The following is a 26253-nucleotide window of genomic DNA, read 5'->3' on the forward strand; positions in this document are numbered from 1 at the left end:
CCATCAACTCACTTCAGTTTGCTTACCGGACTAATCGTTCCACAGACGATGCCATATCTCACCTGCTCCACACATCCCTGAGTCACCTGGACACTGGCAGAGGGAATTATGTTAGGATGCTGTTCGTGGACTACAGTTCAGCATTCAACACAATAATTCCCTCTAAGCTTTTCACCAAGTTGACGGATCTAGGACTCAGCTCATCACTGTGTCAGTGGATCCTCAACTTCCTCACAGACAGACCCCAATCAGTGAGGGTAGGAAAACAAGTCTCCCCCTCCATCTCACTCAGCACTGGAGTGCCTCAGGGCTGTGTTTTAAGCCCCCTGCTGTACTCACTGTACACTTATGACTGTGTAGCCACATCCGACACCACCTCCATTGTCAAGTTTGCTGACGACACTGCTGTTGTGGGCCTGATCTCCGACAACATCGAGACGGCCTACCTGGAGGAGATTAGGAACCTGGAGACCTGGTGCCAGGAGAATAACCTCCTCCTAAACATCAGCAAGACTAAGGAGCTGATCGTGGACTTCACTACAAAGCAGGCGAGGAATTACAAACCCCTCATCATCAGTGGCACGCCAGTGGAGAGAGTGGACAGTTTCCGATACCTGGGTGTCCACATCACTCAGGACCTGTCATGGTCCTGTCACATCAACACCCTGGTTAAGAAAGCCCGTCAGCGTCTTTTCTTCCTCAGAAGACTTAGAGACTTCCATCTGCCACTGAAGGTGCTCAAGAACTTCTACTCCTGCACCATCGAGAGCGTCCTGACGTCAAACATCTGCACCTGGTTTGGGAACAGCACCAAGCAGGACAGACGAGATCTGCAAAGGGTGGTGCGCTCGGCAGAACGCATCATTCAATCAGAGCTCCCTGACCTGCTGTCCATCTACACCAAGCGGTGCAAGTCCAAAGCTAGGAAGATTATGATGGACCTCTCCCATCCCAACAATGGACTCTTCTCACTGTTGAGGTCTGGGAAGCGCTTCCGCTCCCTTAAGGCCAAAACAGAGAGAATGAGGAGGAGCTTCTTCCCCCAGGCTATTCGGGGCCTGAACCAGGTGTAGGACTGGACTCTCCCAAACACGTCACTATAAGACTGGACTCTCACACACGTCACCACACGCACCACCACACATTTCCTATAATCCTATAATTCCTATAATTTATAATCCTTATCTTTATAATCTCTTCTGCTATTTGCACATTCTTTACTGTAAATTCCTAAGTTAATTTGTAAATTTTTGTAGTAAATTGTAAATATTGTAAAACTTTTCTTCTGTCATTTAATGGTCGGGCATTGTACAGCTACAAGCATTTCACCCCCATGTCATACTGTGTATGGTTGTGTGTGTGTGACAAATAAAATTTGAATTTGATTTGAATTTGAATTTGATTTGAAACATAAATAAACCATTTGACTGTCTCCCTAATTGAGAGCATTTTCTCTTCTTATTTCAACATAGGTGAAAAACCGATAGCCCGTCTAGCTCAAAGTCTTCCTCACAGTGGAAAGTGGATTGTGCTTCGTTTGCTGTCCTCTCAGTATGTCGCACCCGGGTCAAATGATTGCTGCATGCATTTTATGGTCTACTAGGCACGCCAGCCCTTGATTGCTCTAATTCAGCTCACCTGGCGGAGCGGCGCGCACCAGGCTGCGCTTAGTTGTAGATTGCACACAAGGTCTAATCAGCGGCCACGCGCAAGCAGCAGCACAGAGCAGGTAGTGGGCAGGAGGAGGAAGAGAGGAGTAACAGCCACACCTACTAGGTCAGCGCGACATTAATGGTCCAGCTAACATCTCATTAAACAGTCAAGAGATGAGAAAACATCATCACGCTGGGAAAGCATTGCATTTTTGTGTTCTGAACCAAGTCTGAAATTGAATATAAAACTTTACATCACTGCACCGTAAGGAAGTATAAAAGGAAACACAAGCGATTGTAATCTTTACACAGTTTTAGCCTTTTAGGAACACAGAGTGATGCTGTTTGAACTGAATCATGATTTTTCTTGTCTTTCCAGTGTAGCCATTAGTATAAACTGCATAATCTGGGTGTCCAGTTTATCTGTCCATGACTTCTCTTCTCTTTCCTGTCTTGCAGGTTTACTACAAAACTTTTTTCAAAATGAGTGCTATTCAGATTAAGAAAAAGGCTTCCTTGCTTTGCCGTGATAAACATTTGAAGGAGAGCAAATGAAGAAGGGTGAGAGTAATTGTTCTTTTTGGCTTTTTTCCCTGTGAACTAATATAGTCTGCCAGTTCTATTATGAAAGTTATGGTAATATCACCGCATGCAAGTGACATAGAATTGAAGGCACTACAGCAACTTTGTGAGCCAGATTTTTCTCATGAATTAACAGGGGTCCAGTTTCCTTTGAGCTACATTTTGAACATCGTTTCATTCTTTTAAAAATCGTGTTTCAAATAACAGATTGTCTGAATAATTACTCTCTTCTTTTATGGAAGTACAATCTGACTGCAATGAGGTTTTTTTGTATTTACCTCAACTCAGCAATTTTAGTGCCACTGCTTTATTTCCTCCCGCGTTACTTACAATGTTTTTCAATGGCACATGAAATTTAAGAGTTATCTGCTTACTTGTTCAGATTTTTAAAATTCAAAAATTGCATCAAAAAGTAAAATTTAATATTTTTCTGGAGAATTTCCACACATAGCGGGCCATCTCCATTCACCATGGAAATATATGTAGATAAAGCACCAAAACATTAGAACATTACTTTTGTTGAATGTACTTTTTATGAAATGACATCATTTAACTCTGTGACATTTTCAAAATAAAAGGCCTTAATGGGAAGCTACTGTCTTAAAATGTCTGGTTTTCAAAATGAAAGCTCCCAGATATCTATCGGAAGTAACAAAATGCTTTAGGCCAGTTAGTTTTCCACAATAAAAGCCTGTCATTAATTAGTGAACATAATAGTCATCCTCTAAAATATAACAGATATTGAAAGGAAAAGGCCATATTAGGCTACAGGAACCAAGATGCTTTTAGGTGTTTATTGCTGCAGCTAGTCAATTTTACAATCTTAAGTCATCTATCACCCTTCGTCTTTTTTAGTCATCTTTTTTAGCTGCAACTTTTAAGCATAATAAGTGAACAGTAACACCAAGAAATCCACTGCAGCTGCCCCAGGAATTCCATATCCTAGCTGATTGTGTCACGTTCCTGGGTCTGCGATCCAGTGTTTTGTGTTTTATTCTGTGAATTATGGTTTTCTGTTTGTAGTACATGTTGGCGTTTCTGTGTTATGCTTCTTGTTTTACTTTGACAGTCTGTGTCCCATGTTGGTGTGTTCTGCTTTGCCTCCTTGGTCTCGTTATGTCTAATTTGTCCCAGCTGTGTTTCCCTCCTGTTTCTCACTCCCTCGTTACCGCATGTGTATTTAAGCCCTGTGTTTTTTCTGCTTTTTGCTGTTCCGTCTGCGTTTCACTCTGCGTTTTGTCCTCCATATTGCCTCTGCTTGTCATCCCATTTTCTCCACATTCCAGGTTTTCTAGTTTCTTGTTTTCAGTTTCGTGCGAAGTTTAATTTTCCCCGTTTGGGTTTTTTCAGTGTAGTCGCTGCTATGTTCAGCTCCTGTTTGTATTTCGTTTTTGTCCCTCTGTAAATAAAGTTAACTCTCAATAAGTCCTTTGCCCGTGCCTGCACTTGGATCCTCAGCCGCTCCATGCCTCACGTCTGCATTGTCAGGGGTGACAGATTATACTGGTTTCAACATTTGTTTGTTCATATCTCATATTTAATTACACAACAAAACATTTTTCATCTGCATTAAGAAATAAAAAAATAAATGCACTAATTATCTAAACACATTAAACTTAAGTTTAGATATTTTTGGCTCTCCAATGATATCCCAAATTTACAGGTATGATATGATTTGAATAAATAGGTTTTAATAAAGCAGCACAGCTTTTATATTTAGCACTGTGCTTACAGTCCATCATTTAGGCTACACCAAATTATGTTATTGTAAAAGTCATTTCATCATTTCAAGGAGGGAAGAATCTTCCCTTTTTGAAGAATAGTGTTTACTCAGGTAACTTTGTTGTCTTTTAGTAAAAGATTGTAGTGTATTTTGAAAGCACACCTAACTGGCAGCTCTTTAATATTGCATATACAATAATTTCCTCTGCTACATTATTAATTTAGATTTTAAGCAAAAATCCTTTTCTGACCAAACTTTGTAAGAGGTTAAGTGCAGTTAGATGTGTCTTTGCTTCATATGGGCTGATGCCACAGGATTGTGCAGAAAATATGATAATGTCAAAATGCTGCTGATGGCCTTCACTCAAGCAGGGTTGTTAACATTCTTTGTGTTCACACATATGCTCACAATCCTGGTGTCTTAGTTAGAAGCTGTCAAGCTTTACAATGAAAGCCTAGAGCTCTTGAACTTGTTACCTTTTAGTGGTTAGTGCCTCATTACTGCTGATTAGGAGACAGTAAATAGGTCTGTGTGAATGTGTGGTTGCTGATGACTCCATCAGTTTTCGCCCAGGAGAGGTTGCAGTCCACAGATGAATGCATGAGTAACTCAGGTGACACGTACCAACCTCACATCCTGGAATGCCTCGACATGAACACCACCACACATCACAAAGTAAATGCTGGTTAATGTATTGATATTACACTATTTCAATAACCTCCTAGTACAAAGAATGATGTAGTATGAGACCTGAAAAACAAACAAACAAGGCATCTGGATTTCTCTTTATGTCATCATTAATCTCCTGAATACAGAGCGTGTGCTATGTGCTAAGGGTATTTACACCATACCAAAGCTGCTTCCCCTTAGTCAGCAGGTGCTAATTGACAGGTAGAGGAGAACCAATGTGACTTAATGCTGTACTTTTAGAAGCAGTATTTAACAGAAGACTTGGAGCAGAAATGCCATCAAAAGTTCATGAATTGCCTTTGAAATTAATAAATGTCCCCTCATCATATTTATGAGGACCAATTGTGCATCTCACCTTTTATGCATTTTATGATGACTCATCAAATATGCAAATGAAATTGTGACTAACCTCCTGTCCGGGCCACTGCAGGTGATAAGAGGGAGCAAAACACAGCAGGTCATTTTTAAATTATCCTGACAGCAATAAACCGAGAAAGTATTACTTTCAGTCAGCAGTGATGCAATGATAGAGGACAAAGGCAAGCAATTTAGACTTGTCTAAACTAACTGTAAAGATGTGCACAATGTGCAGATCCTCCTTATGCTATAAAAACAACTTTGACAGGTTGAAGAACAGTGGACACAGTTGGATTGAAATCATAAGTCAGGCCAGGAGTTAGACTCCACCCCAGGCCACTCTGATGACCTGGGATAGAACAATTGCTACGCCATATTTCCTCTTAATGATTATGTTTGTTTATGTTTTCTCTCATATTCATTAAATGAATATAACACATTGTAGGTATTTACAAAGTCTGCAGGGATTTTCTTAACTAGTGCAACATCTTATCCATCATTTGCTTCCAAACTAGTGAAGAAAACAAATTGGTAATAAATTCTGTGGTAGCACCCAAAGTACCGTCACCCAGAAAATCCGAGGGATTCTACCTGTATCTGTGTGTGCTGCTAGTTTTCTTCTGTAGATGTGGACCAGCCATTTTTTCAGCCCTAGCCATCTAAACTGGTCTTCCAGAATGTCACTCCTGGACAGACCTACAAGTTTCCACTATGCTTCCTCAACAATGACAAGGTATAGTAATTAATAAGATAGATAAAAAGTACATTACTTTTAACACCACATGGCTGGTGAGCTGATATTTTAATGACAACAGAACAAGTGAAACAAAAAAGCGTACATTCCAGCTCTCATGCAACAATTGCATCGCCGTTTGAAAAAATAAAATGTTACATTTTATGTGGAGTGTCAGGTTGTTTGTACAGATTGGAAAATGACTGGAAAAGGTAATTATTGATTGCAGGAGATCTGTACAAGACACCACCAAGGAATGATTAATAAATCACCACTAGCTTTGTGTTTGCTGCTGTGTTGGGCTTTTGCAATTTTCTAAAGTTTAGATAATTTTTTTCCAAGGTTTCACAGCAAGTGAAGCTGGAGCAGCAGGACTCAGCGTATTTCTGTGTTGTCAGTCCAAATGATTGACGTGTCAAGTTTGCACCAGGAATGGAATGTCACTTTCACAGTCTTCTTCAGTTCACGTGAAAACAAGATATAGGAGACATTCACATTTGACTGGGACATGCAATAGTTAAGCTAAGAAGGATCGAATCAGGCAACAGAATACAGGGTCACAACAGGGTTGATATAAAATAGTTAAAGATGCCTGTGAGGAATCAGGGTCATATATATCTCAAAATTATTTAACAACTCCATCAATAGGGGAGGGTCTGTGCTGACGGACGTGGGTTACTGACCTGGTAGCCTGGCTGCAGAGAGATAATCCCATACAGTTTATGACAAAATTTGATCCGAAGTGATTGATGGCCCTAATCACGACCTTTTGACCTCCCGCCCCTCCCCCCCGGAAGCGTGTAATGAGCGTGACGAATCGCATCCGGAGAAGGGGGGTGGGAAACCCCCCGCGTGTCGAATTGCATCCTGAGAAGGGGGGGGGGGGGGGGTGAACCCCGGAAGCGCGCCATCTGTTGCTAACCGTGTCGAATTGCATCCTGAGAAGGGAGGGGGGAAACCTCCGGAAGCGCGTCATCTGTTGTTGGGAAAAAAAAGTTTTTAGAGGGAGGGGGAAACCTCCGGAAGCGCGCCATCTGTTGGAGGGGAATAAAAAAGCAGAGAGGTGGAGTCCGTCACAATTTCTAAGGCACAGACACAAGATGGATTTCCTTCTGCAGCCCAGCAGCGTTCCTGTGTCCGATGAGATCTGCTCTCCCAAAGAAGAAGGCTTTGAATATGACATATTCAAATACAGCATATTTACTATGGAAGACCTCGATCCGGACCTTATGACCCTACCGGAAATACTCCGGAAGTGTCTAGTCATTTTCAGACCTGTTGCGTCATGTTCCCTAAGCACAGCGGTGATGCAGCAGATGATTCTGTGATGTATAGAGAGACAGAGCGGATGTAATTTTACTTTCTTAAGCTGCACCGGCGTTTGTAATGGAAATAAAGAGTGACTTCCTGTAGAGATTTCAATAGTATTTTATTTTCCTATAATACAGACGCTGTAAAAAAACCTTTAAGATACACCATAGCTTGTGATGAAAAGAAGAACTTTCTATCCGCTTGTAACCTACAGGCTGCCTATGTGTAAAAAACGAATAACTATCCCTTAGTGAATACTACTTTTCCTTTTGAGAGACTGAAAAACAAACCAGCGACAGGCGATCTTGTTTCACACACACACACACACACACACACACACACACACACACACACACACACACACACACACCCCGCGGGCCAAGGAGGAGTTTTTTTCTTCAATACTTTAACAATAAGTTTTCTCAATAGATAGAAAACGATGACGCTGAGGAGTCAACATCCGATATTATCATTGCTTGTAACCCGGTAAATAATTTCGTACATCTCCCCATAAAACAAGTCTTAGCGGGGAAAAAAAGCTCATATTCGAATAAGTTTATTAAAGCACCCCCCTCTGTGGGAAAGAGTCAACCATGAGGCGAGTTTTGTCAACAGCAAGAACAACTGTTGCCCATAAAGTAAAACAAATATCCGCCTCTAAGTCGTATTTTACCGTTGCAGAATGTGGAAAACAGACAGCCCTCACAGGAGGCACCCAGGGGCCCACCTCACACACCATAGTTAAAATATTTAAATTTCAACTAAATTTGTAGTAATGATCGGATTTCCTCACTTATCTACACCACACTCCTTGTCCTTGATTTCTTATCGTTTCTTATCGTTCCTCTGTCCCTTAATAGAAACCACATATATAGAAACTATCCTCCCTTTCAGTTGTCTTTTGCACTTCCATATCGCAAAGCAGTTACTGTAGGTTATTTTCTGCTTATGCATTAATGTAATTAATTAACTTATTTATCCTTAAGTAAGGTAATGACTTGAGTTCTAATGCTTTTTGTCTCTTGAGTTAGCTGTCAATGTGGGATTTTTTTCCCCTTTTGTCCAGTTAAAGCTGCCTTTCATTCTTCAACACAGCTTAAGCTCTAATAGGTAAGCTTTCTTGTAATTTCTTAGTTCTGCAGGCTTCTTGAAAGACATCCGAGACTCTTCTTTGGATGCTGGCTGCCTTTTGTTTTGTTTTCTGTCAAGATGATCCCACACTGCTTCGATTATCTTGACAGAAAACAAAACAAAAGGCAGCCAGCATCCAAAGAAGAGTCTCGGATGTCTTTCAAGAAGCCTGCAGAACTAAGAAATTACAAGAAAGCTTACCTATTAGAGCTTAAGCTGTGTTGAAGAATGAAAGGCAGTTTTAACTGGACAAAAGGGGAAAAAAATCCCACATTGACAGCTAACTCAAGAGACAAAAAGCATTAGAACTCAAGTCATTACCTTACTTAAGGATAAATAAGTTAATTAATTACATTAATGCATAAGCAGAAAATAACCTACAGTAACTGCTTTGCGATATGGAAGTGCAAAAGACAACTGAAAGGGAGGATAGTTTCTATATATGTGGTTTCTATTAAGGGACAGAGGAACGATAAGAAACGATAAGAAATCAAGGACAAGGAGTGTGGTGTAGATAAGTGAGGAAATCTGATCATTACTACAAATTTAGTTGAAATTTAAATATTTTAACTATGGTGTGTGAGGTGGGCCCCTGGGTGCCTCCTGTGAGGGCTGTCTGTTTTCCACATTCTGCAACGGTAAAATACGACTTAGAGGCGGATATTTGTTTTACTTTATGGGCAACAGTTGTTCTTGCTGTTGACAAAACTCGCCTCATGGTTGACTCTTTCCCACAGAGGGGGGTGCTTTAATAAACTTATTCGAATATGAGCTTTTTTCCCCGCTAAGACTTGTTTTATGGGGAGATGTACGAAATTATTTACCGGGTTACAAGCAATGATAATATCGGATGTTGACTCCTCAGCGTCATCGTTTTCTATCTATTGAGAAAACTTATTGTTAAAGTATTGAAGAAAAAAACGATTAGTTATGTCTATAACTTCTGTTCCCTGAAGGAGAGGAACGAGGTACAACACATAAGTATGGGATATCACGCCCTCGCGTGTCCTGGCTGAAGAAACCTTTATTCACGCCTTTACGGCAGATGACGTGTGATGACACGCGCAAGGCCCCGCCCGCACATATAGCCGCTGCCATCACCGTCATCCCTCAGTTCGATAGCCGCTCTTCACCGAGCCAACTGCTCAGTGGGGCCACCCTGTGTTGTACCTCGTTCCTCTCCTTCAGGGAACAGAAGTTATAGACATAACTAATCGTTCCCTTTCAGTCGATTCACTCGGTACAACACATAAGTATGGGACCTATATACACGCCCCGCAGAGCAGCCACCGAACCGGAACGGGACCACCACATCCTTAGTGAGTGGTAGACCCAGCAGAAAGGACAGCATGAGCCACCGAAGGGGCTGTAACGTCCAACCGATAAAACCGCACAAAAGTGTGCGGCGACGCCCAATTAGCCGCTGCACAAATATCAGCCACAGGCACCCCTCTAAAAAGAGCCCATGAGGTCGCCATCCCCCTGGTGGAATGAGCCCCCACCCCGTGGGGCAACGCAAAACCTCCGGTGCTGTATGCCAGCGAGATAGCTTCTACAATCCAGTGGGACAGCCTCTGTCTGGACAGAGCTCTACCTCTATTCGGATTAGCGAAGCAGACAAACAACTGGTCACACAAACGCACATCCCGAGTGCGCTCAATGTAGGTGCGTAGCGCACGCACCGGACAAAGAGAATGCACCCTCCTCTGCTCCTCAGATCCAAAAGGAGGGGAGCAAAAGCTCAGCAACTCAAACTCCAGTGAACTATAAGATGCAGGCATGACCTTGGGAAGATAGGCGGCCTTCGGACGCAATACGACCTTGCGGCCATCAGGAGAAAACTGTGTGCAGGCAGGATGCACAGACAGCGCATGAAGGTCCCCCACTCGCTTCGCCGAGGCCAAAGCGAGAAGTAATGCGGTCTTATACGAAAGAAGTTTCATATCTACCGACTCAACGGGTTCAAACGGAGGGCCACAAAGGGCCTCCAGCACCAAAGACAAGTCCCAAGCAGGGACACTGGACTTAAGCACGGGCCTCAGCCGGCGAACCCCTTTCAGAAAACGCCCGGCGAGGGGATGCGCACCTGGTGTCACCCCGTCAAAACCGATATGACAAGCAGATATAGCCGCTAAATAAACCTTGATCGTCGAAAACGAAAGGCCTTTATCCAACAGCTCCTGCAGGAATGTCAAAACATCCACAATAGAGCACTGAAATGGGAGAGTGTGGCGGTCCTGGCACCATCGCTCGAAGGCTCGCCATTTGTAAGCGTACAAGCCTCTAGTAGACGAGGCCCTGGCGCTCTGAATCGTCGCTACCACACTAGGTGGCAGACCCTTAGCAACCAAGTTTAACCTCTCAGCAGGTAAGCATGAAGGTGCCACAGATCCGGGCGCGGATGAAACACTTCCCCCCCCGCCTGAGAGAGGAGATCCCTGCGGAGAGGAAGCTGCCAAGGACTTGCTGCAAGCAGGCTGATTATTTCTGCATACCACGACTTCGCGGGCCACCAAGGGGCCACCAGGATCAGAGAGAGGGAATGCCGACGCACCCTCTCCAGAATTGGAGATATCATTTCCACTGGGGGAAATGCATACAGGAGCACGTCTGGCCATTGGTGCGCTAGCGCGTCCAAGCCCAAGGGTGCATCGTGGTCGATTATGGAGAAGTACAGGGGGCAGTGAGCATTCACCCTGGAAGCAAAAAGATCTATTTGCGCCTCGCCAAATAGATCCCAAATCTGAGCCACTATTGAAGGGTGTAACCTCCATTCTCTCACCAGAGGACCCCCCCTGGAGAGAAGGTCCGGCCCCAGGTTCAGGTGGCCCGGGACATGGGTGGCTCTTAGAGTCAGAAAATGAACACTGCACCATAACAGCAGAGAGCGAGACAGCTGCAACAGGGGAAGAGAGCGTGTTCCTCCCTGCCTGTTTATATAAGACACCACTGTTGAATTGTCCGTCCTGACTAAGACATGCTGGCCCTGCAGGACTGGACGGAAACGCTTTAGAGCTAAGAACACTGCTAACAGCTCTAAGTGGTTGATGTGCAGCTGGCGCTGAGCCGCGGACCAGATCCCTCTCACTGACGCACCCTCGCACAGCGCTCCCCACCCACTTAGGGAAGCATCTGTGGACACCACCTTGCGAAACAACACCCTCCCAATCCGAGAGCCCTGGTGCAGTAGCCCGGGCTCCCTCCAAGGAAGGAGAGCTAGCATGCAAGACGCAGTTACCGGCAGCCTCCTCCGGAGGTGACGCGAAGCACACAAACGGTGAGAGAGAGTCCAGCGTTGAAACGCTCTCATTTTCAACAGCCCAAGCGGCACTACGGCGATCATAGATGCCATCATGCCCAACAAGCGCAATATCGTCTGGAAACGCAGTCTGCGTCCCAGCTGAAATTGAGCGAGGCAGCGATGAAACGCGGCCACTCTGTGCTCTGACAACCGTGCGCGGCTGGAAAGAGAGCATATTTCCAGACCGAGAAAAGCGATCTGTTGACCTGGGATTAGCGAGCTCTTCTGAAAGTTCACAGAGAACCCCAGTGTCTGAATGTGTGACAGAACCCGCGACAGCTGCGTCTCCGCCTGTTCTCTGGAGCAAGCCACGAGAGCCCAGTCGTCCAGGTAGGCCAAGATGCGGATGCCCCTCTTCCTGAGGGGCGCTAGCGCTGCCTCGGCACATTTCGTAAAGGTGCGGGGAGCGAGCGACAGCCCGAACGGCAGCACTAGGTATTCGTAGGCTACGCCCTCGAATGCAAACCTCAGAAACTGCCTGTGTTTCGGGTGTATAGCGACATGAAAATAAGCATCTGTTAGATCGATTGTCGCAAACCAATCTCCCGGGCCGACTGCACTCAGGAGCTGTCTGAGTGTTAGCATCTTGAACCTGTACGTTCGCAGGTACGTGTTCAAGACTCGCAGGTCGAGGATGGGACGAAGCCCTCCCCCTTTCTTCGGAATGACAAAATAACGGCTGTACCAACCTTTGTCCGTCTCCGAAGCGGGGACCACCCGTATTGCTCTCTTCTGTAATAGCGCCTGTATTTCCTCTCTGAGTACCAAGGCTGCCTCGGGGTTGACAATCGTGTTCACGACTCTTTGGAAACGAGGCGGCTTGACCCGGAACTGCAACCGGTAACCCATGGCAACGGTTTGCAGCACCCACGGAGAGGGGGCGCAAGCGCGCCACTGAGGGAAGTGAGCAGCCAGCCGGCTGGCCTGCAGCACTGACGGCGGGGCGCCGTCGCCCCCCAGTGTGTCTGCAGGGGACTGCATCCCCTGCCTGACCTGGCTCATTTCGCCTGCAGGTTGAGCATTTGAGATTGTTTGAGAGTAAACAACACTCTTTATTGATTCCAACATGGGAACATGTACATTTATACATCTTGTCGGGTGCACCTTTTCCGGGGCATAACAATGAAAAACAGCGGGAACACTCGATGTGGTCGCTTGAACATTCAACACATCTGAACCGTGTGCAGAGGTTATGTGCTTGGGAGACCGCGATAGGGAAGTGCAGCGCCTTCTGGGGCTGACAACCTGAACAGAACTTAAGCGGCACCTCTTGTGCGGCAACAGAGGGGTAAGGGCAGCGTCTCCCTGCTGCCGGATCCCTTCCCCACTCGCAATCACAGCTAGGAGGGCTGAGGCTTCTTCCTCCTGGGCGTCGGGTCCCGTCGGGGGCCCGGGGGAGGGCCTTTGCCCCAGGCCGACTGGCGTGGAGCTCGGGCCGAATAACCCAGCCGCAGACACTGGTGCGTCCAGATACACAGCTCTGTCTCTATCAGGGACGTCGGAGAGGGTCAGCCACAGGTGCCTCTGCGCCACCACTGTCGAAGCCATCCCTCTGCCCAGGGAGAGCGCTGCACAGCGAGACGCACGGAGGATGTAATCCGTGGTGACTCTAACCTCGTTAAGAAGAGGTGACAGCGGGCTGTCCTCCGGAACCAGCGATCCAAGCTCCGCCAGGCACATTGCTTGGTACGTCTGGAGCATGGTGACGGAGCTCATGGCTCGAGCGGTGCCGGCCTGAGCCCGATAAATCTTCTCCAGCTGCGAGGCCGAGAATCTGCAGTGCTTGGACGGCAGAGATGCGGGGCCACCGACACCATGGTTATGGGACGGGGCCAGATAAGCAGCCAGAGACGGCTCCATAGGGGGTGGGTTAGCTAAACCAGCTCCCTCGGCGCCGTCCAATTCCATGTACTGTCCATAGCCGGGCACAGTGACGCGGGTAGACAGAGGTTTGTCCCATGACGCTGTTAGCTCGCAGAGAAAGTCTGGGAACATGGGGAGGCAGTTTTTGGCCGTTGCGGGCTCCGGTGGAAGGAAAAAACCCGCAAACCGCGACGGCTTCCGAGCTGGTGGAGGAGAGGGCCAGTCCACCTGCAGCTTCTCAGCGGCACGGCGAAACAGGGAGAAAAGAGAGGTGTCATCGTGGCCGACCGGCGCAGCAGCGGCGGCATATTGGGTCGACAATGAGCTCTCCTGCTCATCCTCCGACAAACCATGGATGTCCAGGCCGATGTCCAGCACGTCATCGTCTTCCTGGGGAGCGCTGGCGGGCTTCAACCCAGGCTGAAGCCCGTCAGCGCTCCTGCATGGTTCCGGTCCGTCATCGGCTAACCCGTCAACGTATTCCATGTGGTCAGCCCAGCTAATCGCGGGGACATCGACCTGAAAATTTTCGTCTTCGGACTCGGACGAAGCCGGGGCTCCAGACTCGGAAAGAAGAGGGTCATGCCGTGCGACAGCCGAGCGTCCCAGCACTCTTTCCACAAACGTCACCCGTCTTTCCAGGGTCGAGCGTCGGAGCTGGCGACAAAACGCACAAGCTTCGGGCTCCGTCAACGCTCTCCTAGCGTGGACGATCCCCAGGCAGACAGGGCAGGCATCGTGCTGGTCGCTGTCGTGCAAAGAGAAACCACATCCCTGAGGACAGGGGCGAACAGAAGATTTCTGCTTTGCTCGCTTCGGTTTGGAGTCCATTCCCAAAACGCAAAGCGAAACGCTGCACAAGAAAAACTTGAAAATAGCGCTCCGCGGGCAGCCTACGCACCAGCTGGGCGGTGGAGGCTAACACCAACAGGGGCAGTTAAGCTAGGTTCAAGTTGGCAGACAACGGAGCTAACTAGCAGTAGCTAGCTAGCCCAACTCAGCAGAGGTGTTCTCAGCGAGGTGAAGAGCATAAGAACTGAGGGATGACGGTGATGGCAGCGGCTATATGTGCGGGCGGGGCCTTGCGCGTGTCATCACACGTCATCTGCCGTAAAGGCGTGAATAAAGGTTTCTTCAGCCAGGACACGCGAGGGCGTGATATCCCATACTTATGTGTTGTACCGAGTGAATCGACTGAAAGGGAACTCCTCCTTGGCCCGCGGGGTGTGTGTGTGTGTGTGTGTGTGTGTGTGTGTGTGTGTGTGTGAAACAAGATCGCCTGTCGCTGGTTTGTTTTTCAGTCTCTCAAAAGGAAAAGTAGTATTCACTAAGGGATAGTTATTCGTTTTTTACACATAGGCAGCCTGTAGGTTACAAGCGGATAGAAAGTTCTTCTTTTCATCACAAGCTATGGTGTATCTTAAAGGTTTTTTTACAGCGTCTGTATTATAGGAAAATAAAATACTATTGAAATCTCTACAGGAAGTCACTCTTTATTTCCATTACAAACGCCGGTGCAGCTTAAGAAAGTAAAATTACATCCGCTCTGTCTCTCTATACATCACAGAATCATCTGCTGCATCACCGCTGTGCTTAGGGAACATGACGCAACAGGTCTGAAAATGACTAGACACTTCCGGAGTATTTCCGGTAGGGTCATAAGGTCCGGATCGAGGCCTTCCATAGTAAATATGCTGTATTTGAATATGTCATATTCAAAGCCTTCTTCTTTGGGAGAGCAGATCTCATCGGACACAGGAACGCTGCTGGGCTGCAGAAGGAAATCCATCTTGTGTCTGTGCCTTAGAAATTGTGACGGACTCCACCTCTCTGCTTTTTTATTCCCCTCCAACAGATGGCGCGCTTCCGGAGGTTTCCCCCTCCCTCTAAAAACTTTTTTTTCCCAACAACAGATGACGCGCTTCCGGAGGTTTCCCCCTCCCTCTAAAAACTTTTTTTCCCCAACAACAGATGACGCGCTTCCGGAGGTTTCCCCCCTCCCTTCTCAGGATGCAATTCGACACGGTTAGCAACAGATGGCGCGCTTCCGGGGTTCACCCCCCCCCTTCTCAGGATGCAATTCGACACGCGGGGGGTTTCCCACCCCCCTTCTCCGGATGCGATTCGTCACGCTCATTACACGCTTCCGGGGGGGAGGGGCGGGAGGTCAAAAGGTCGTGATTAGGGCCATCAATCACTTCGGATCAAATTTTGTCATAAGCTGTATGGGATTATCTCTCTGGCTGCCCCTGGGTGGGTCCGGGATGGGCGTGAGGTTCTGGGGGCGCTCCGTCTCTGGGCTGGGGCCCGGGCCAGGCCTCGGGGGCTTGGGTCCTGGTTGGTGTGTTGCCGGGGTTGGGGGCGGATGGGTGCATGGGGGCCCAGCCCTGGAGCGGGGTGCCGCCGGTGCATCGAGCCACCTGGGGGGCTCTTCAGCTGGTGGGGAAGATTGTCACATCTTGCAGGAGCTTTCCTCTCCTCAGGGGCTCTCTCTGCAGGAGGGGGAGATACAGGAGAAGTGGAAGAAGATCTCAGCCTGGGTGTTTATTGTCTTATGTAGTCTGGAAGAAGAGTGGATGGTGGGGTGGGTGCAGTTTTCTCTGTGGTGGGGTTGGGTGGACTGTCCCGGGCTCTGTGGGGCCGGGAGGCACTGCTGCGCTGGGCCCCGGTCTGGATGGGCCTGGGCCCCTTTTCCTGGCGGGTCGCGGAGTATGGGGGTGCCTACTGGGGTCAGCGGGGGAGCTGGCCCCAGGGAGGGGTCACTTGCCCCTCCCTTCCTTCCCTCCCCATCTCCAGCTGCCTCCCTCTTCCCGCTCCACCACAACCACCCACACATGCAGGACCTTGGAGTAGGGGTATGTCACCAGGGTGCAGAGGAGGCCACCCCCCCCCCCCCCTGTCCCCTTCTGGCTGCCTCTGCCTCAATTTTATCCCACAACTTAGACATTCACATTACTCACACTCTCATTACACATACATATAGGATCTTGGGGGTGGGCACGATACACGGAGTCCAAAGTACCATCAGGGTGTACACCCCACCCCTGGCGTCGTTGCCCACCTCTCAATGTTAAATACACATAGACATTCAGGGCTAGCAGGAGGGACCATGCGCTTACCTGCTGCTCTCTGGCAGGTAGCTCCATGCCCTCCTGGGTTTTAAATGCACCTTAGAACACACATGCATCAACACTACAATGAGCGGGTGGAGGGAGGTTTGGAGTCTTCTCTCACCCCCATTCTCTGCGACCTGCTGGAGCGGGGGGGCTAGGAGGAGGAGTTGGCCGTCCGACTGCGGTCCGGAGTGTGGGGCCTCCCTGCTGCTGCGGAGTCGGGGTGGTCTGCCTCTCCCCACTGCAGGGAAAAGGGTAACACCACCTGGGTCTGGGTGCAGTTCCCCCCTCCGGGTACCTAGACCCGGTTTGTAGAGTACGCTTGGGGAGTGTGATCGTGTGTACAGCGTCTCTTTATGTCTGTCTCCACGTTGGTTGAGTGTGGAGTAAGTGCATATGAGAGCATGAGGGTGGGAATGGATGTTTGTATCTGTGTGTGCCTGTATGTCTGTGTCTATATGTCAGGTTGGGTGTCAGGCGCCACCTCTCTGGGGACATCTTAGGCCCTCCAAGGTTTGGAGGCCTATCTCCCCCCACCACCACTTCCCTGCCAGTGGCGGACTCCCTCAGACATCGGTGCATTGGTGGTTCTTTGTGTCTGGGGATGGGGGTCCAGGTATACACCGGCTCACTCCTTGGCGGCCGCTTATCGGGGCCTGGAGCCCGGGGCTCGCTCGGGCCACTTCAGAGGTGGGGTGCCCCCGGCCTCTCGGCCTGGGGCTCGGTCACTCAGGCACGGCTGGCTGCCGGCGGAGCTCACGGGCGCGTCACTGCTACTCCCCCTGGCTTCTGCTCCGCGGCTGCTGAGTGAGCCCTCATCTGGGACTCTCCTCAGCTCTGGAGTTTTGATCTCCTCCATACCTGCTTCATGCCCTGGAGGACGGGGCTGTGGCCCCCCCACACCCTCTAGCAGATCATTACATGAAGGAACCTTTAAAAAAAACAAAAAAACAAGCGCGTCCATGCTCACAGGTGTACACACGGGTGATCACACCCACAAACTACACCCTTTTTGGCTCCTACCTCAAAGCACACTGTGTTCTGTTGATCTTATGTGCTGCACAATAATGTTTAATATTTAGTATTTACTGTCATATTCCCATATATCATTGTGATGTTGTTTATTCTATTACTCTCGTTTTCTTCTGCTTGTTTTCTTTTTTCTTTCTCAGCAGGTGATCCAGGTGATCGATATATGCATTTTTTTTTCTGCTTATTCTGTTGGTTTTTGGTTTTTGCCCTTCTCCCCCGTCCCTCTTCTCAGCTGTTTTTCTTTCCCTCTTTCTTTCTCCCCTTCTTTCCCCCAGTCAAGTCTGTCCCGTATTCAGTAAGTGAAAATAAAATGAACAATAAAAGGTGAATCAAATGGACCATTACGGCAAGGCTGGGATGGTCAATTTGGTAAAGTAAATCCGTTGGGCATCTTTCTTTGCCTTTAGACAACAATTCTGATGGCAAAAGAGCCAAACGGGACAGGCAAAAAAACCCAAAAAAAACCCCAACTCCATCAATTATGCATATGGATTTTTTGCGTTTACATCAACCTGTTCACCCTGTCTTTACAGGACTACCACCATAGACTGATTTGTGTGACAGAGAGGGAAAAGACTGAGATTCCGGTCCAGGCCATTGGGCTACGTGCTATTCTTGACTTTCCGGACAAGATTAACTTGCCTGTCTGTCCTGTGAAAGCTTCAACTTAGAAAACTCACTTTGTTTTCAACATAGGAAACAGCAACGCCGAGTTCAGGCTTCATAGGGAGAGGTGAGAGCCAACCCAAGAAGGGCTGTCTGTCTGCTTTCTATATTAGGTGATTTTCAAAGTTAACTAACTTATGGCTCCTTAAGGTTGTACAGAATTGATAAGTGAACAGAAAACTTTTGGCTTACCACCTTATCAAGAATTACATAACAGAGTGTTGGGTATACCTCTAATTAGACTTTGCAGTAATTATTGTTAGCTAATTAGAGGTTCTCTTGAATATTTCAGTTTCTAAAACAGTCACGTATAATTCCAGACCTTTTTCAGCGACACTTACCTACATCAAGTTGACTGGAAATGGAGTATAATAATAATATTCTGTTGTTATCTTTCTGTGAAACTTCAAAATATAAAGAAGCACTTCCTTGTTTATTCTTGTAACTGTCAGAGCCATGAATGGAAGATTTCTCCAAATCTTGTCAGTAATCAGCAGTGTCAACTAACAGAATACGTTTTTTTCCTTTAATCACAATGGTGAACACTGGAATAAGATTCTGTTTCTCTAGCTGTGGTGATGCTGAAGCAGAGACCAGTGATGGCACAAACAAACACAAAACTATGGTCACATGAATGTCATCTGCAGGAATTCCCTGCAGGCAGATATGAAGACAGCTTGTTTTATACTCTTCTTTGTGTGTATCTGTGTGTTTTAGTGTTTCTGTCACATTTCCAGTCTTAGCAATGTTTTCTATTCCCACACCTGTCTCTAGCAGACAGATTACTGGGGTAATCAAAGTATTTGCTCATCGTCTTTTTTCTGTCTTCTTTTTGCTTCTTGATCTAAACATGCGTGTTTAAAAAAGTGTGTATGCATGAAAATAACTGGTTTTGCATTTAAGATTCATGACCTTTTGACTTAAGATGTAACAGATGAGTGCATATACACACATGTTACATCAACGGAGTAACATTGCTAAATATCTGTCTGCAGCATGCTGTAGCAGAAAGGTTCAGTATAGGGTTACATTTAATAAGAACTCTGAGTCATGCAAAGCTAAGCTGAGTCCTAGAATAAAATTATGCCAAATGAGCTTAATAGGTCCCCTTTAATAAACAAGTCCATTTGTATCCCAGTGCAGTAAACTAATGAATCATTCATCCCTTCTTAGTTTACGTAATGTTGTTGCTGGATAAATGGTTGTTTTGATACAGGGTGATAATTTTATTCTTTTTTAAATTTGTGTTATGATGAATCTACTCATTTGTGATAAACTTGTTAAATGTGTTTGTGACTGATTTGCTAGGCTTTAGCCACACTTACACCAGACCGCAGCTTGATGCACAGCAGCCACATGATTTAAGGGTAATCTTAGTTTCCTTCACAATTATCGAGACTCTTTAACATCAAAAGCAAAAAGATGAAGCCTTTGACTCTTCTGGTACATGCACAAGGGGCTCAATTAACCTTGAATGCATAAAGTTGCTGGCTTTTTATCCTGTTCAGCAGAAAATGCAAGAGATAATTTAACTGGAAATTAGTGGTTTTAAAGTCTTCATCTCACCTCATTTTAAATATCTCATATCAATTTAGAGAATAGTAGTGCAATTTTAACCTAGGTGGGTTCTCAGGATTTAATGGTACGCTACAAAGGGTTCAGTGTAGTTTCATAAGAAGCTCAGCTCACAGCAAGCCACATACAGTTATGAAATATAATTCATTCTGATGATTGAGCACTTTGTCTGCCACATAAATATTGCACACTAAAAATAGCAATAGCAAAAAATGACTAGCTGATAGTTAAGTGGATTAATCTCTGAGATGCTTCACTCACAACCAAATCAGACTTATTCCTGACCCAAAGCGGCCACATCAAAAGCTCATTTAAAGCTAATTTCATCTACCTGGCACTGTATCCTGCTGTCTAAGGAGAATAATTCCGTGGTGTTTAACAAATGCAGTTGAAGAGCTTTGTGGCATGCAAGAAACTCCAAACTTATTAGCTATTTAACACCTGGGTGGATATTTTTTGTGTACTAATTCTATGTGTGTCTGAACTTGGGTGAATATGAGGGAGAATCTGGCTGCATGGTGGGTAAACACTCATTCAGTTATCAGTAATAGTCCTTAAAGTCTACGGTATTCTTCTTATGAAAAACTGTCTGTTTATTACTGGATTAACTGTTCTGACTGTGGTTGTCGTTTTATGTCTGTGTTACCATTCCCTGGAACTCTTGATTTAGCTAGATAGCTCTCTATATGTTTGTATTTTAAATCTTTTTTTTTTAATCTTCAGTTTTTGCGTGACCTTAAAGGAGCAAGGGTGCTGTGTGGCTACTTAAACTAGCAGGTTTGTTGTAGGAGGGACAACAGTATTCAGCAGCATTAAGCCTTTATAGTTGGAGAGCCAGCCCCGATCCAGAACACCACTTACAGCCCATCAAGAGACTATCATTTTTAATTTAGCACCTTTCCCTGCCTCCCTCACTCTCATGTATGTTTCAGTTCAGCATGCTGCAGAAGTCGTTATTCTGCTGAGCTTTAGCATAGGCTAGCAGACACAGTCTGTGTGTTGCTGTTTATGTTAGTATGTGTTGATTTGCATGTACATTGCACGATAGCACTTAACGCTGGAATGGTTCCTGCCGTCATTTAAAAGCTGGTGCAGCTTTAAAAAAAATAATATTTTGCTTAGCTGAGTTGTTTTTCATTATGGTAAGTTAGACAGGGCTTGTTCTGTCTTAAGAGTCAGTGGAGACTCATCTGCTCCAGTACACCCCCATCCACCCATTGCACTCCCTCTCCTGTGTCACTTCTTGCTGGTTTAAATGAAAAGAAGGACAACTCTTGGGGAGCACTGAGGCATCTGCTTTAACGGAGCTTTAGTGCTGAGGGGGACTTGAGTATAGCAGCTTTTTGAAAAAACAGCACACACATACAAACAGGAAGCAACTGCACAACACACACATGCTCAAGGCTGCATGCTCACACACGCACAAACACACACTGCTGTTTGTGTCGTAATCAAAGGTAGCTGAGAGGTCTGTGAAGTTCCACTGCTGTGTACATAGAGAAATTATGTGAAGAGAAAGCAAACGAGGGGGAGAAGGGCTGGTGGACAGAAATGATGAAAGCTTTGCAATAAGCTGCAGCTCTCCCTGCCTGTCAACTGCTGTCATAGCATCCGGATGCTGGGAGATAATTGCTTTTTCTTTCTGGATCTCCTAGTTCGTCATTCTCGCTGCCTCATTTCCTTCTATCACTCATCCTCCATCTTGTGTGTTCTCTTTTCTTTTCTTGATTCTACTCGTTCCAATGATATCACATCATTTTGTAGACTTTCTAGCAGAGTAAAAGAAAAGAATCGGCCTCCCTTAGGACCTCTGCCAGGCTACTTTTCTATTCTTTCTCTCTGCCTCTGGGTAGATGATTGAGATCTCTGTGATAATTGGCCCAGTGGAAGCCAACACGGGAACTCCTTGAATTCTAATGTGTGTCTTTACTGTCTGGAACGCTCAGTCATTGCATAGATTTTACCAGCGTACATTCGTCACAGTCTGGTTTGGTTGGTTTTTCTGTTTCTGGTCAAAAAGGCTGTGATCACTTGGTGAAGAGTAAGTAAAGAAGTCAGATTGGAAGCATTGTGCTACAAGTGAAGCTTTTGCGGTACTTGCAAATAAGGCTTTTCAGGTGCCAGTTAATCAGTTCTTCTCACTTGTGTTAAACCTCAGGGCAGAGATGGATTAAAACTGTCCTATCCAGTCTGCAGTGAGCATAAACCTAATAGGATCACTCATCTTATGAAACACATTTGCTGTTGTGTTCTGTTTCTTTTAAAGAGTGTTCATAGATTTACTCACATGTTACTGACCAATAAAACTGTCCTTAAAAACTGAACGTTGAACGAGGAAAAGAAAAAGAAAAACCTCAGGTGGTGTTTCTGTGTAATTTAAAACTCCTATGTCTCGTGTTAGCTGGAATTAAGATGATGCATACAAAATAAAAGAAATGGATTCACAATATTCAGATCTTACAGATGGGTAAATGATATTTGACATTTTTTCTGCATGCTGTGTACACTGTTTCTCAACATCTGTTGTTGGTGTGAAACTACAGATTTTAAGTTGATGGCCCCATAACTTTGGGTACTGTTTGTTAGCAAAACTACATCCTTGTTCCTTTAAACACTGTTGGATTCAAATATCAGCAGGAGCATACTTATGCCATTCCAAACCTCAAGATAAAGTTTTCCAGTATCAGACAGGAGTCACATTTCTAATCCTTAACTAATTTAGAAATTGGATTTCGCTCACTATCCAGCAGGGAAACCTTATCCCATTCAAATTATTATTTGTGTAAACCTAATTTAAGAGAACTTGTTCTTTTGTTGCAATACATTGTGCATTCTTTGTGTTTGATCCAAAAGGCATGAGGTACAAAACTGAGGGTTCAAAGAAATCATAAATGGCAAGTTTCCATGGCTGTTAGTTCACTTTAATCCCATTTTCATTTCATTTCAAGAAATCTCCCTTAATTTCACTGCTTTATGGTTAAAACATCAGAAAAAGACACAAATTAGTGTTCAGTCTTTAGAGTTCAGAAAAAAACTTTAACCTTGGTATACAAATACAGAAAAGAATAAGTAGAGTGTTTGTGCAGACTAAGATGCCCGTCCTTCTGCTTTGAATGTAAACAAACACATGTTCAATTTACATATGGCCTTATTCTTGGTGGCTTTATACAAAACCTAGTTTTGCATTGTACTTTTTGTTGCTGGTTATTGTTGCTCTTTGCTGCACTGTTGGCAGTGTGCACATATGATGGGACCCTGTTTGTCCTGCAAAATGAAGAGACTGTGGTTCTTCTGGCTTCTTGAAATACTTGAAAGCATGTTTGCCATACCCACACGTATGTGTGATGTACTGGTATTTTAATCATATTTATTTTCCACTTGGTGTTTTTTGACATTGTAAGTTTCCCACTATTCTCCACCCGCATTCATGTCAAGACACTGAGATGTTTAGATAAATGAAGTGAAAGGTTTCCATGAATGTCAGGCAATATTGTGAATAGATTGACTCAAACTGAGCACCACAGTTATTAAGTTAATTTCTTGTGGCCTATATGCCACCACGTCTGTGACACTCTGTGTCTCATAATAAACATCGCAGTGTCTTGTGCTCAGGAGCAGATGTGTACATTAGCCTGCATGGGCTTTGTGAGGAACTGAACATCCATCTTGAACCTGATTCTAGTTGGTTGGATAAGACTTATACCTCACTGTCCAGTACATGCACAGTGTCCCTCACCAACAGGAACAATATCCCTCTTCAGTACCGCTGGACTGTGTGGTTCAGCCAGCAAGAGGACCTAAACTTACTGAGGTATTTATGGACACATGCAAAATGTTTTAAGAGAGGCTACAGAGGAATATGTTTGTCACAAGACAAGTTTGATCGTTCTGTCTCTACGTAGCAAGTAGAATTCTCTTCAGTATTATGTTTCTTTTTTATCACAGCATGTGTTGCCAGAAATAGCTCAGGTACTCATCACGTTTTTCTGTCAGCAGCTCCTTGTTCTTCTCCTTGCTTCTTTTTCTCTTTGACCCTCCTCATTCACTCTTTGTTATACTTTTCACCTTCTCACCCTCCCTGTTTCTCTCTAGGGAAGGCTCAGTGCTTGAGCAGGAGGCAGAAGGAGAGCGGGAGCACTTGCTTTTTCCTGTATTCCTGCAGTTCCTACAGGAATACAGCTTTTGGCCTTCCCAGATAGCTGCATAACTGTGGAGCCTATGAAGTTTTTAATGTGTATCATATGTTTTCATCACAAAAATATTTCCCTTCTTAATATCCACTTCATTGTCTTTGTGGATCTTTCTGTAGGACATGTATTGCTGTATGGCATCAAAGCTGCATTGCTGCTTTGAGAACAGTGTTGAATCGGTTAATCACATCTGAGCTTAAAACTGTCACAAAGAGTTAAAATTCAAACCTGTTTTTTGCATTTAAACCCCGTGTGACTCCTCGGTAACAGTAGGCTCCCAGACTGGACTGTTTCTGTTCAGGGACCTTCAGACAGAATGACCCATTCTGATACCCCCACCCCCACCTTTCTCTGTTAGTGTCGTCTCTCCTCAACTCTGCCCAGTTCCCTGGACAGATGGAGAGAGGACACAGATGAAAGACAGAGGCAGAGAGGATGAAAGTGTCATGGTGAGAGAGAAAACAGTCTGTAGACCAGTTACTACACAATGTTTGAGAGGGCATTTGAGGAAAAATGGTCAGCAGTCTGTGTATGAATACACCTATCCAGTTACCCACACACACAGAGACAGACACCGGTGTGTGTGTGTTTTTATAGCTAAGCTTGACAAATGAATCAATTGTATTCTTCTTCAGGCTTGTTATTCTAACTTTTGCATTTGTTTCACTAAATAATCCTTCTTGTCTTTACGTGGTTCCGAAGGGGGAAATATTGTCCAACAACATAGCAAATATCACAATCATCTTCAAGCCTGAGGATGCCAAACTATATACTGCGATGTCACAGGTCAGTCCACAGCTAGAAGAAAATTATGATCATTCAGGTTTCACATACACACACATACAGCAGTGCATGTATGTGTATCTTGTAGTGCTGACTGAGATATCCTACAGCTTCTGGATGAAACATGCACATCTGAACTGGTGTACCGTAAAAGCTTAGTTGTTTAAGAAAAAGTAAAAGATAATTCTCCTTTGGTGTCAAAGTAACCAGATACTCAATATTGCTGTATTGAACATGAAGATGTGATGAAGTGCAAAATGCAGTAACTTCCACAGTTATTCTACTTTGGCTGCAGAGTTTGAGATGTACAAACCAATTTTTCCCACTTGTTTAATCATAAAAACAAAAGACCCAATCACACATAGCCAAATAAACAACAGGATTTGAAGTGAGAAGATAATGAACCAAAAGTATTTTGAGTGCATTTATAGCAAACTGACAGCAACAGTTGTTTCCTCATCTCAAACCCTTCGTACACCCCTGGATGTAACTCTTCTTTTGTGTGTTCTTTCAACCTTGCAATTGATTACTTTGACAGCTACAAGCACACCCTATACCCCTGCTGTAAATTGAAAGCTTTAGCTTTCTCATAAAAGAATCTTAGTGCAGACAACTTACAGATAAACAAGTCTTGGTAGCAAACCATGTCTGTCTGTTTGTTAGTTTTTTCAGGGAACGACAGCTCTTCTCCAGTGTATCTGTTTTATGTTCCCTTTTCCTCAACCGTGTGATATTCTCAATCAAAGGAAACAGCACAATTGTTCTTCATAAATCCACCTTCGTGACGATGAACTCACTGTGCCCAAATTTAGTCATCTCATCTAAGTGCTAGTAAAAGATTGTTGACAGTTTTGCATGTGGCCTTCATGTGTGTCATTTGAGCCGGAGGTCAGATTTACATTAATTTTCATGTTTTCTGCAGTGCGTGATGACCTGGTGAGCCTAGGACAAGGACAGAGAGACAGGAGACTCCTGTGCCTTATTTCCTCACTTTGCAAAAAGCCTAAGAAACATATAAAGCAAAACAGAAGACTAGATCTCATGTGGCCTTTGCATTGATTAGAATTAGTACTTTAACATAATGTAACACCAACCATAATACCCAACTCTACATGATATGTTGCCTTTTCCTTTTTCCATGGCCCTACAACATGTTTTTTGCTTTGTCTTTTCTAGCTTTGTTATCACTCTTTCATCATTTTTGTCTGTTTTCTGCCTTAGGACGTGAATCACGGTTACCCCTCACAGTCAAGGGTAAAGGTATGGGACCTGAACTTGAGTTCAACCATAATGGGATTGAGTTATTAGATTTTTTTCATAGGAGAACAATAATATTATCAAGAGATAAGAAAAACGAGCCAAAACGAACACTTGTAATGGGAGAAATATGTCTCACAAGGGTTACGAATGCATACAGTATGCTTCATAAGTGTAGACTATGATTTTCAAACATGTGCCATGATTTGTGGCTAACTTTTAGGGACTAACAAACATCCTGCTTGTAGTCCTGTGGTTTTTTCAAATAAAGTGGGCATTTCTCCTTCTAAACAA

At 45.2% G+C, this 26253-nt stretch overlaps 1 long non-coding RNA gene across 1 annotated transcript; it reads left to right on the forward strand.

Moving 5' to 3' along the window:
• The first annotated feature begins 1672 nt into the window (after positions 1-1672).
• On the forward strand, positions 1673-25962 carry LOC309710783. Its single transcript, XR_014277803.1, has 3 exons — positions 1673-1776; positions 2112-2213; positions 25924-25962. It is a non-coding gene; the product is annotated as an uncharacterized lncRNA (long non-coding RNA).
• Positions 25963-26253: the final 291 nt, after the last annotated feature.

Source organism: Aulonocara stuartgranti, assembly GCF_965226115.1.
Source record: "Aulonocara stuartgranti genome assembly, chromosome: 7".
Taxonomy (NCBI): Eukaryota; Metazoa; Chordata; class Actinopteri; order Cichliformes; family Cichlidae; genus Aulonocara; species Aulonocara stuartgranti.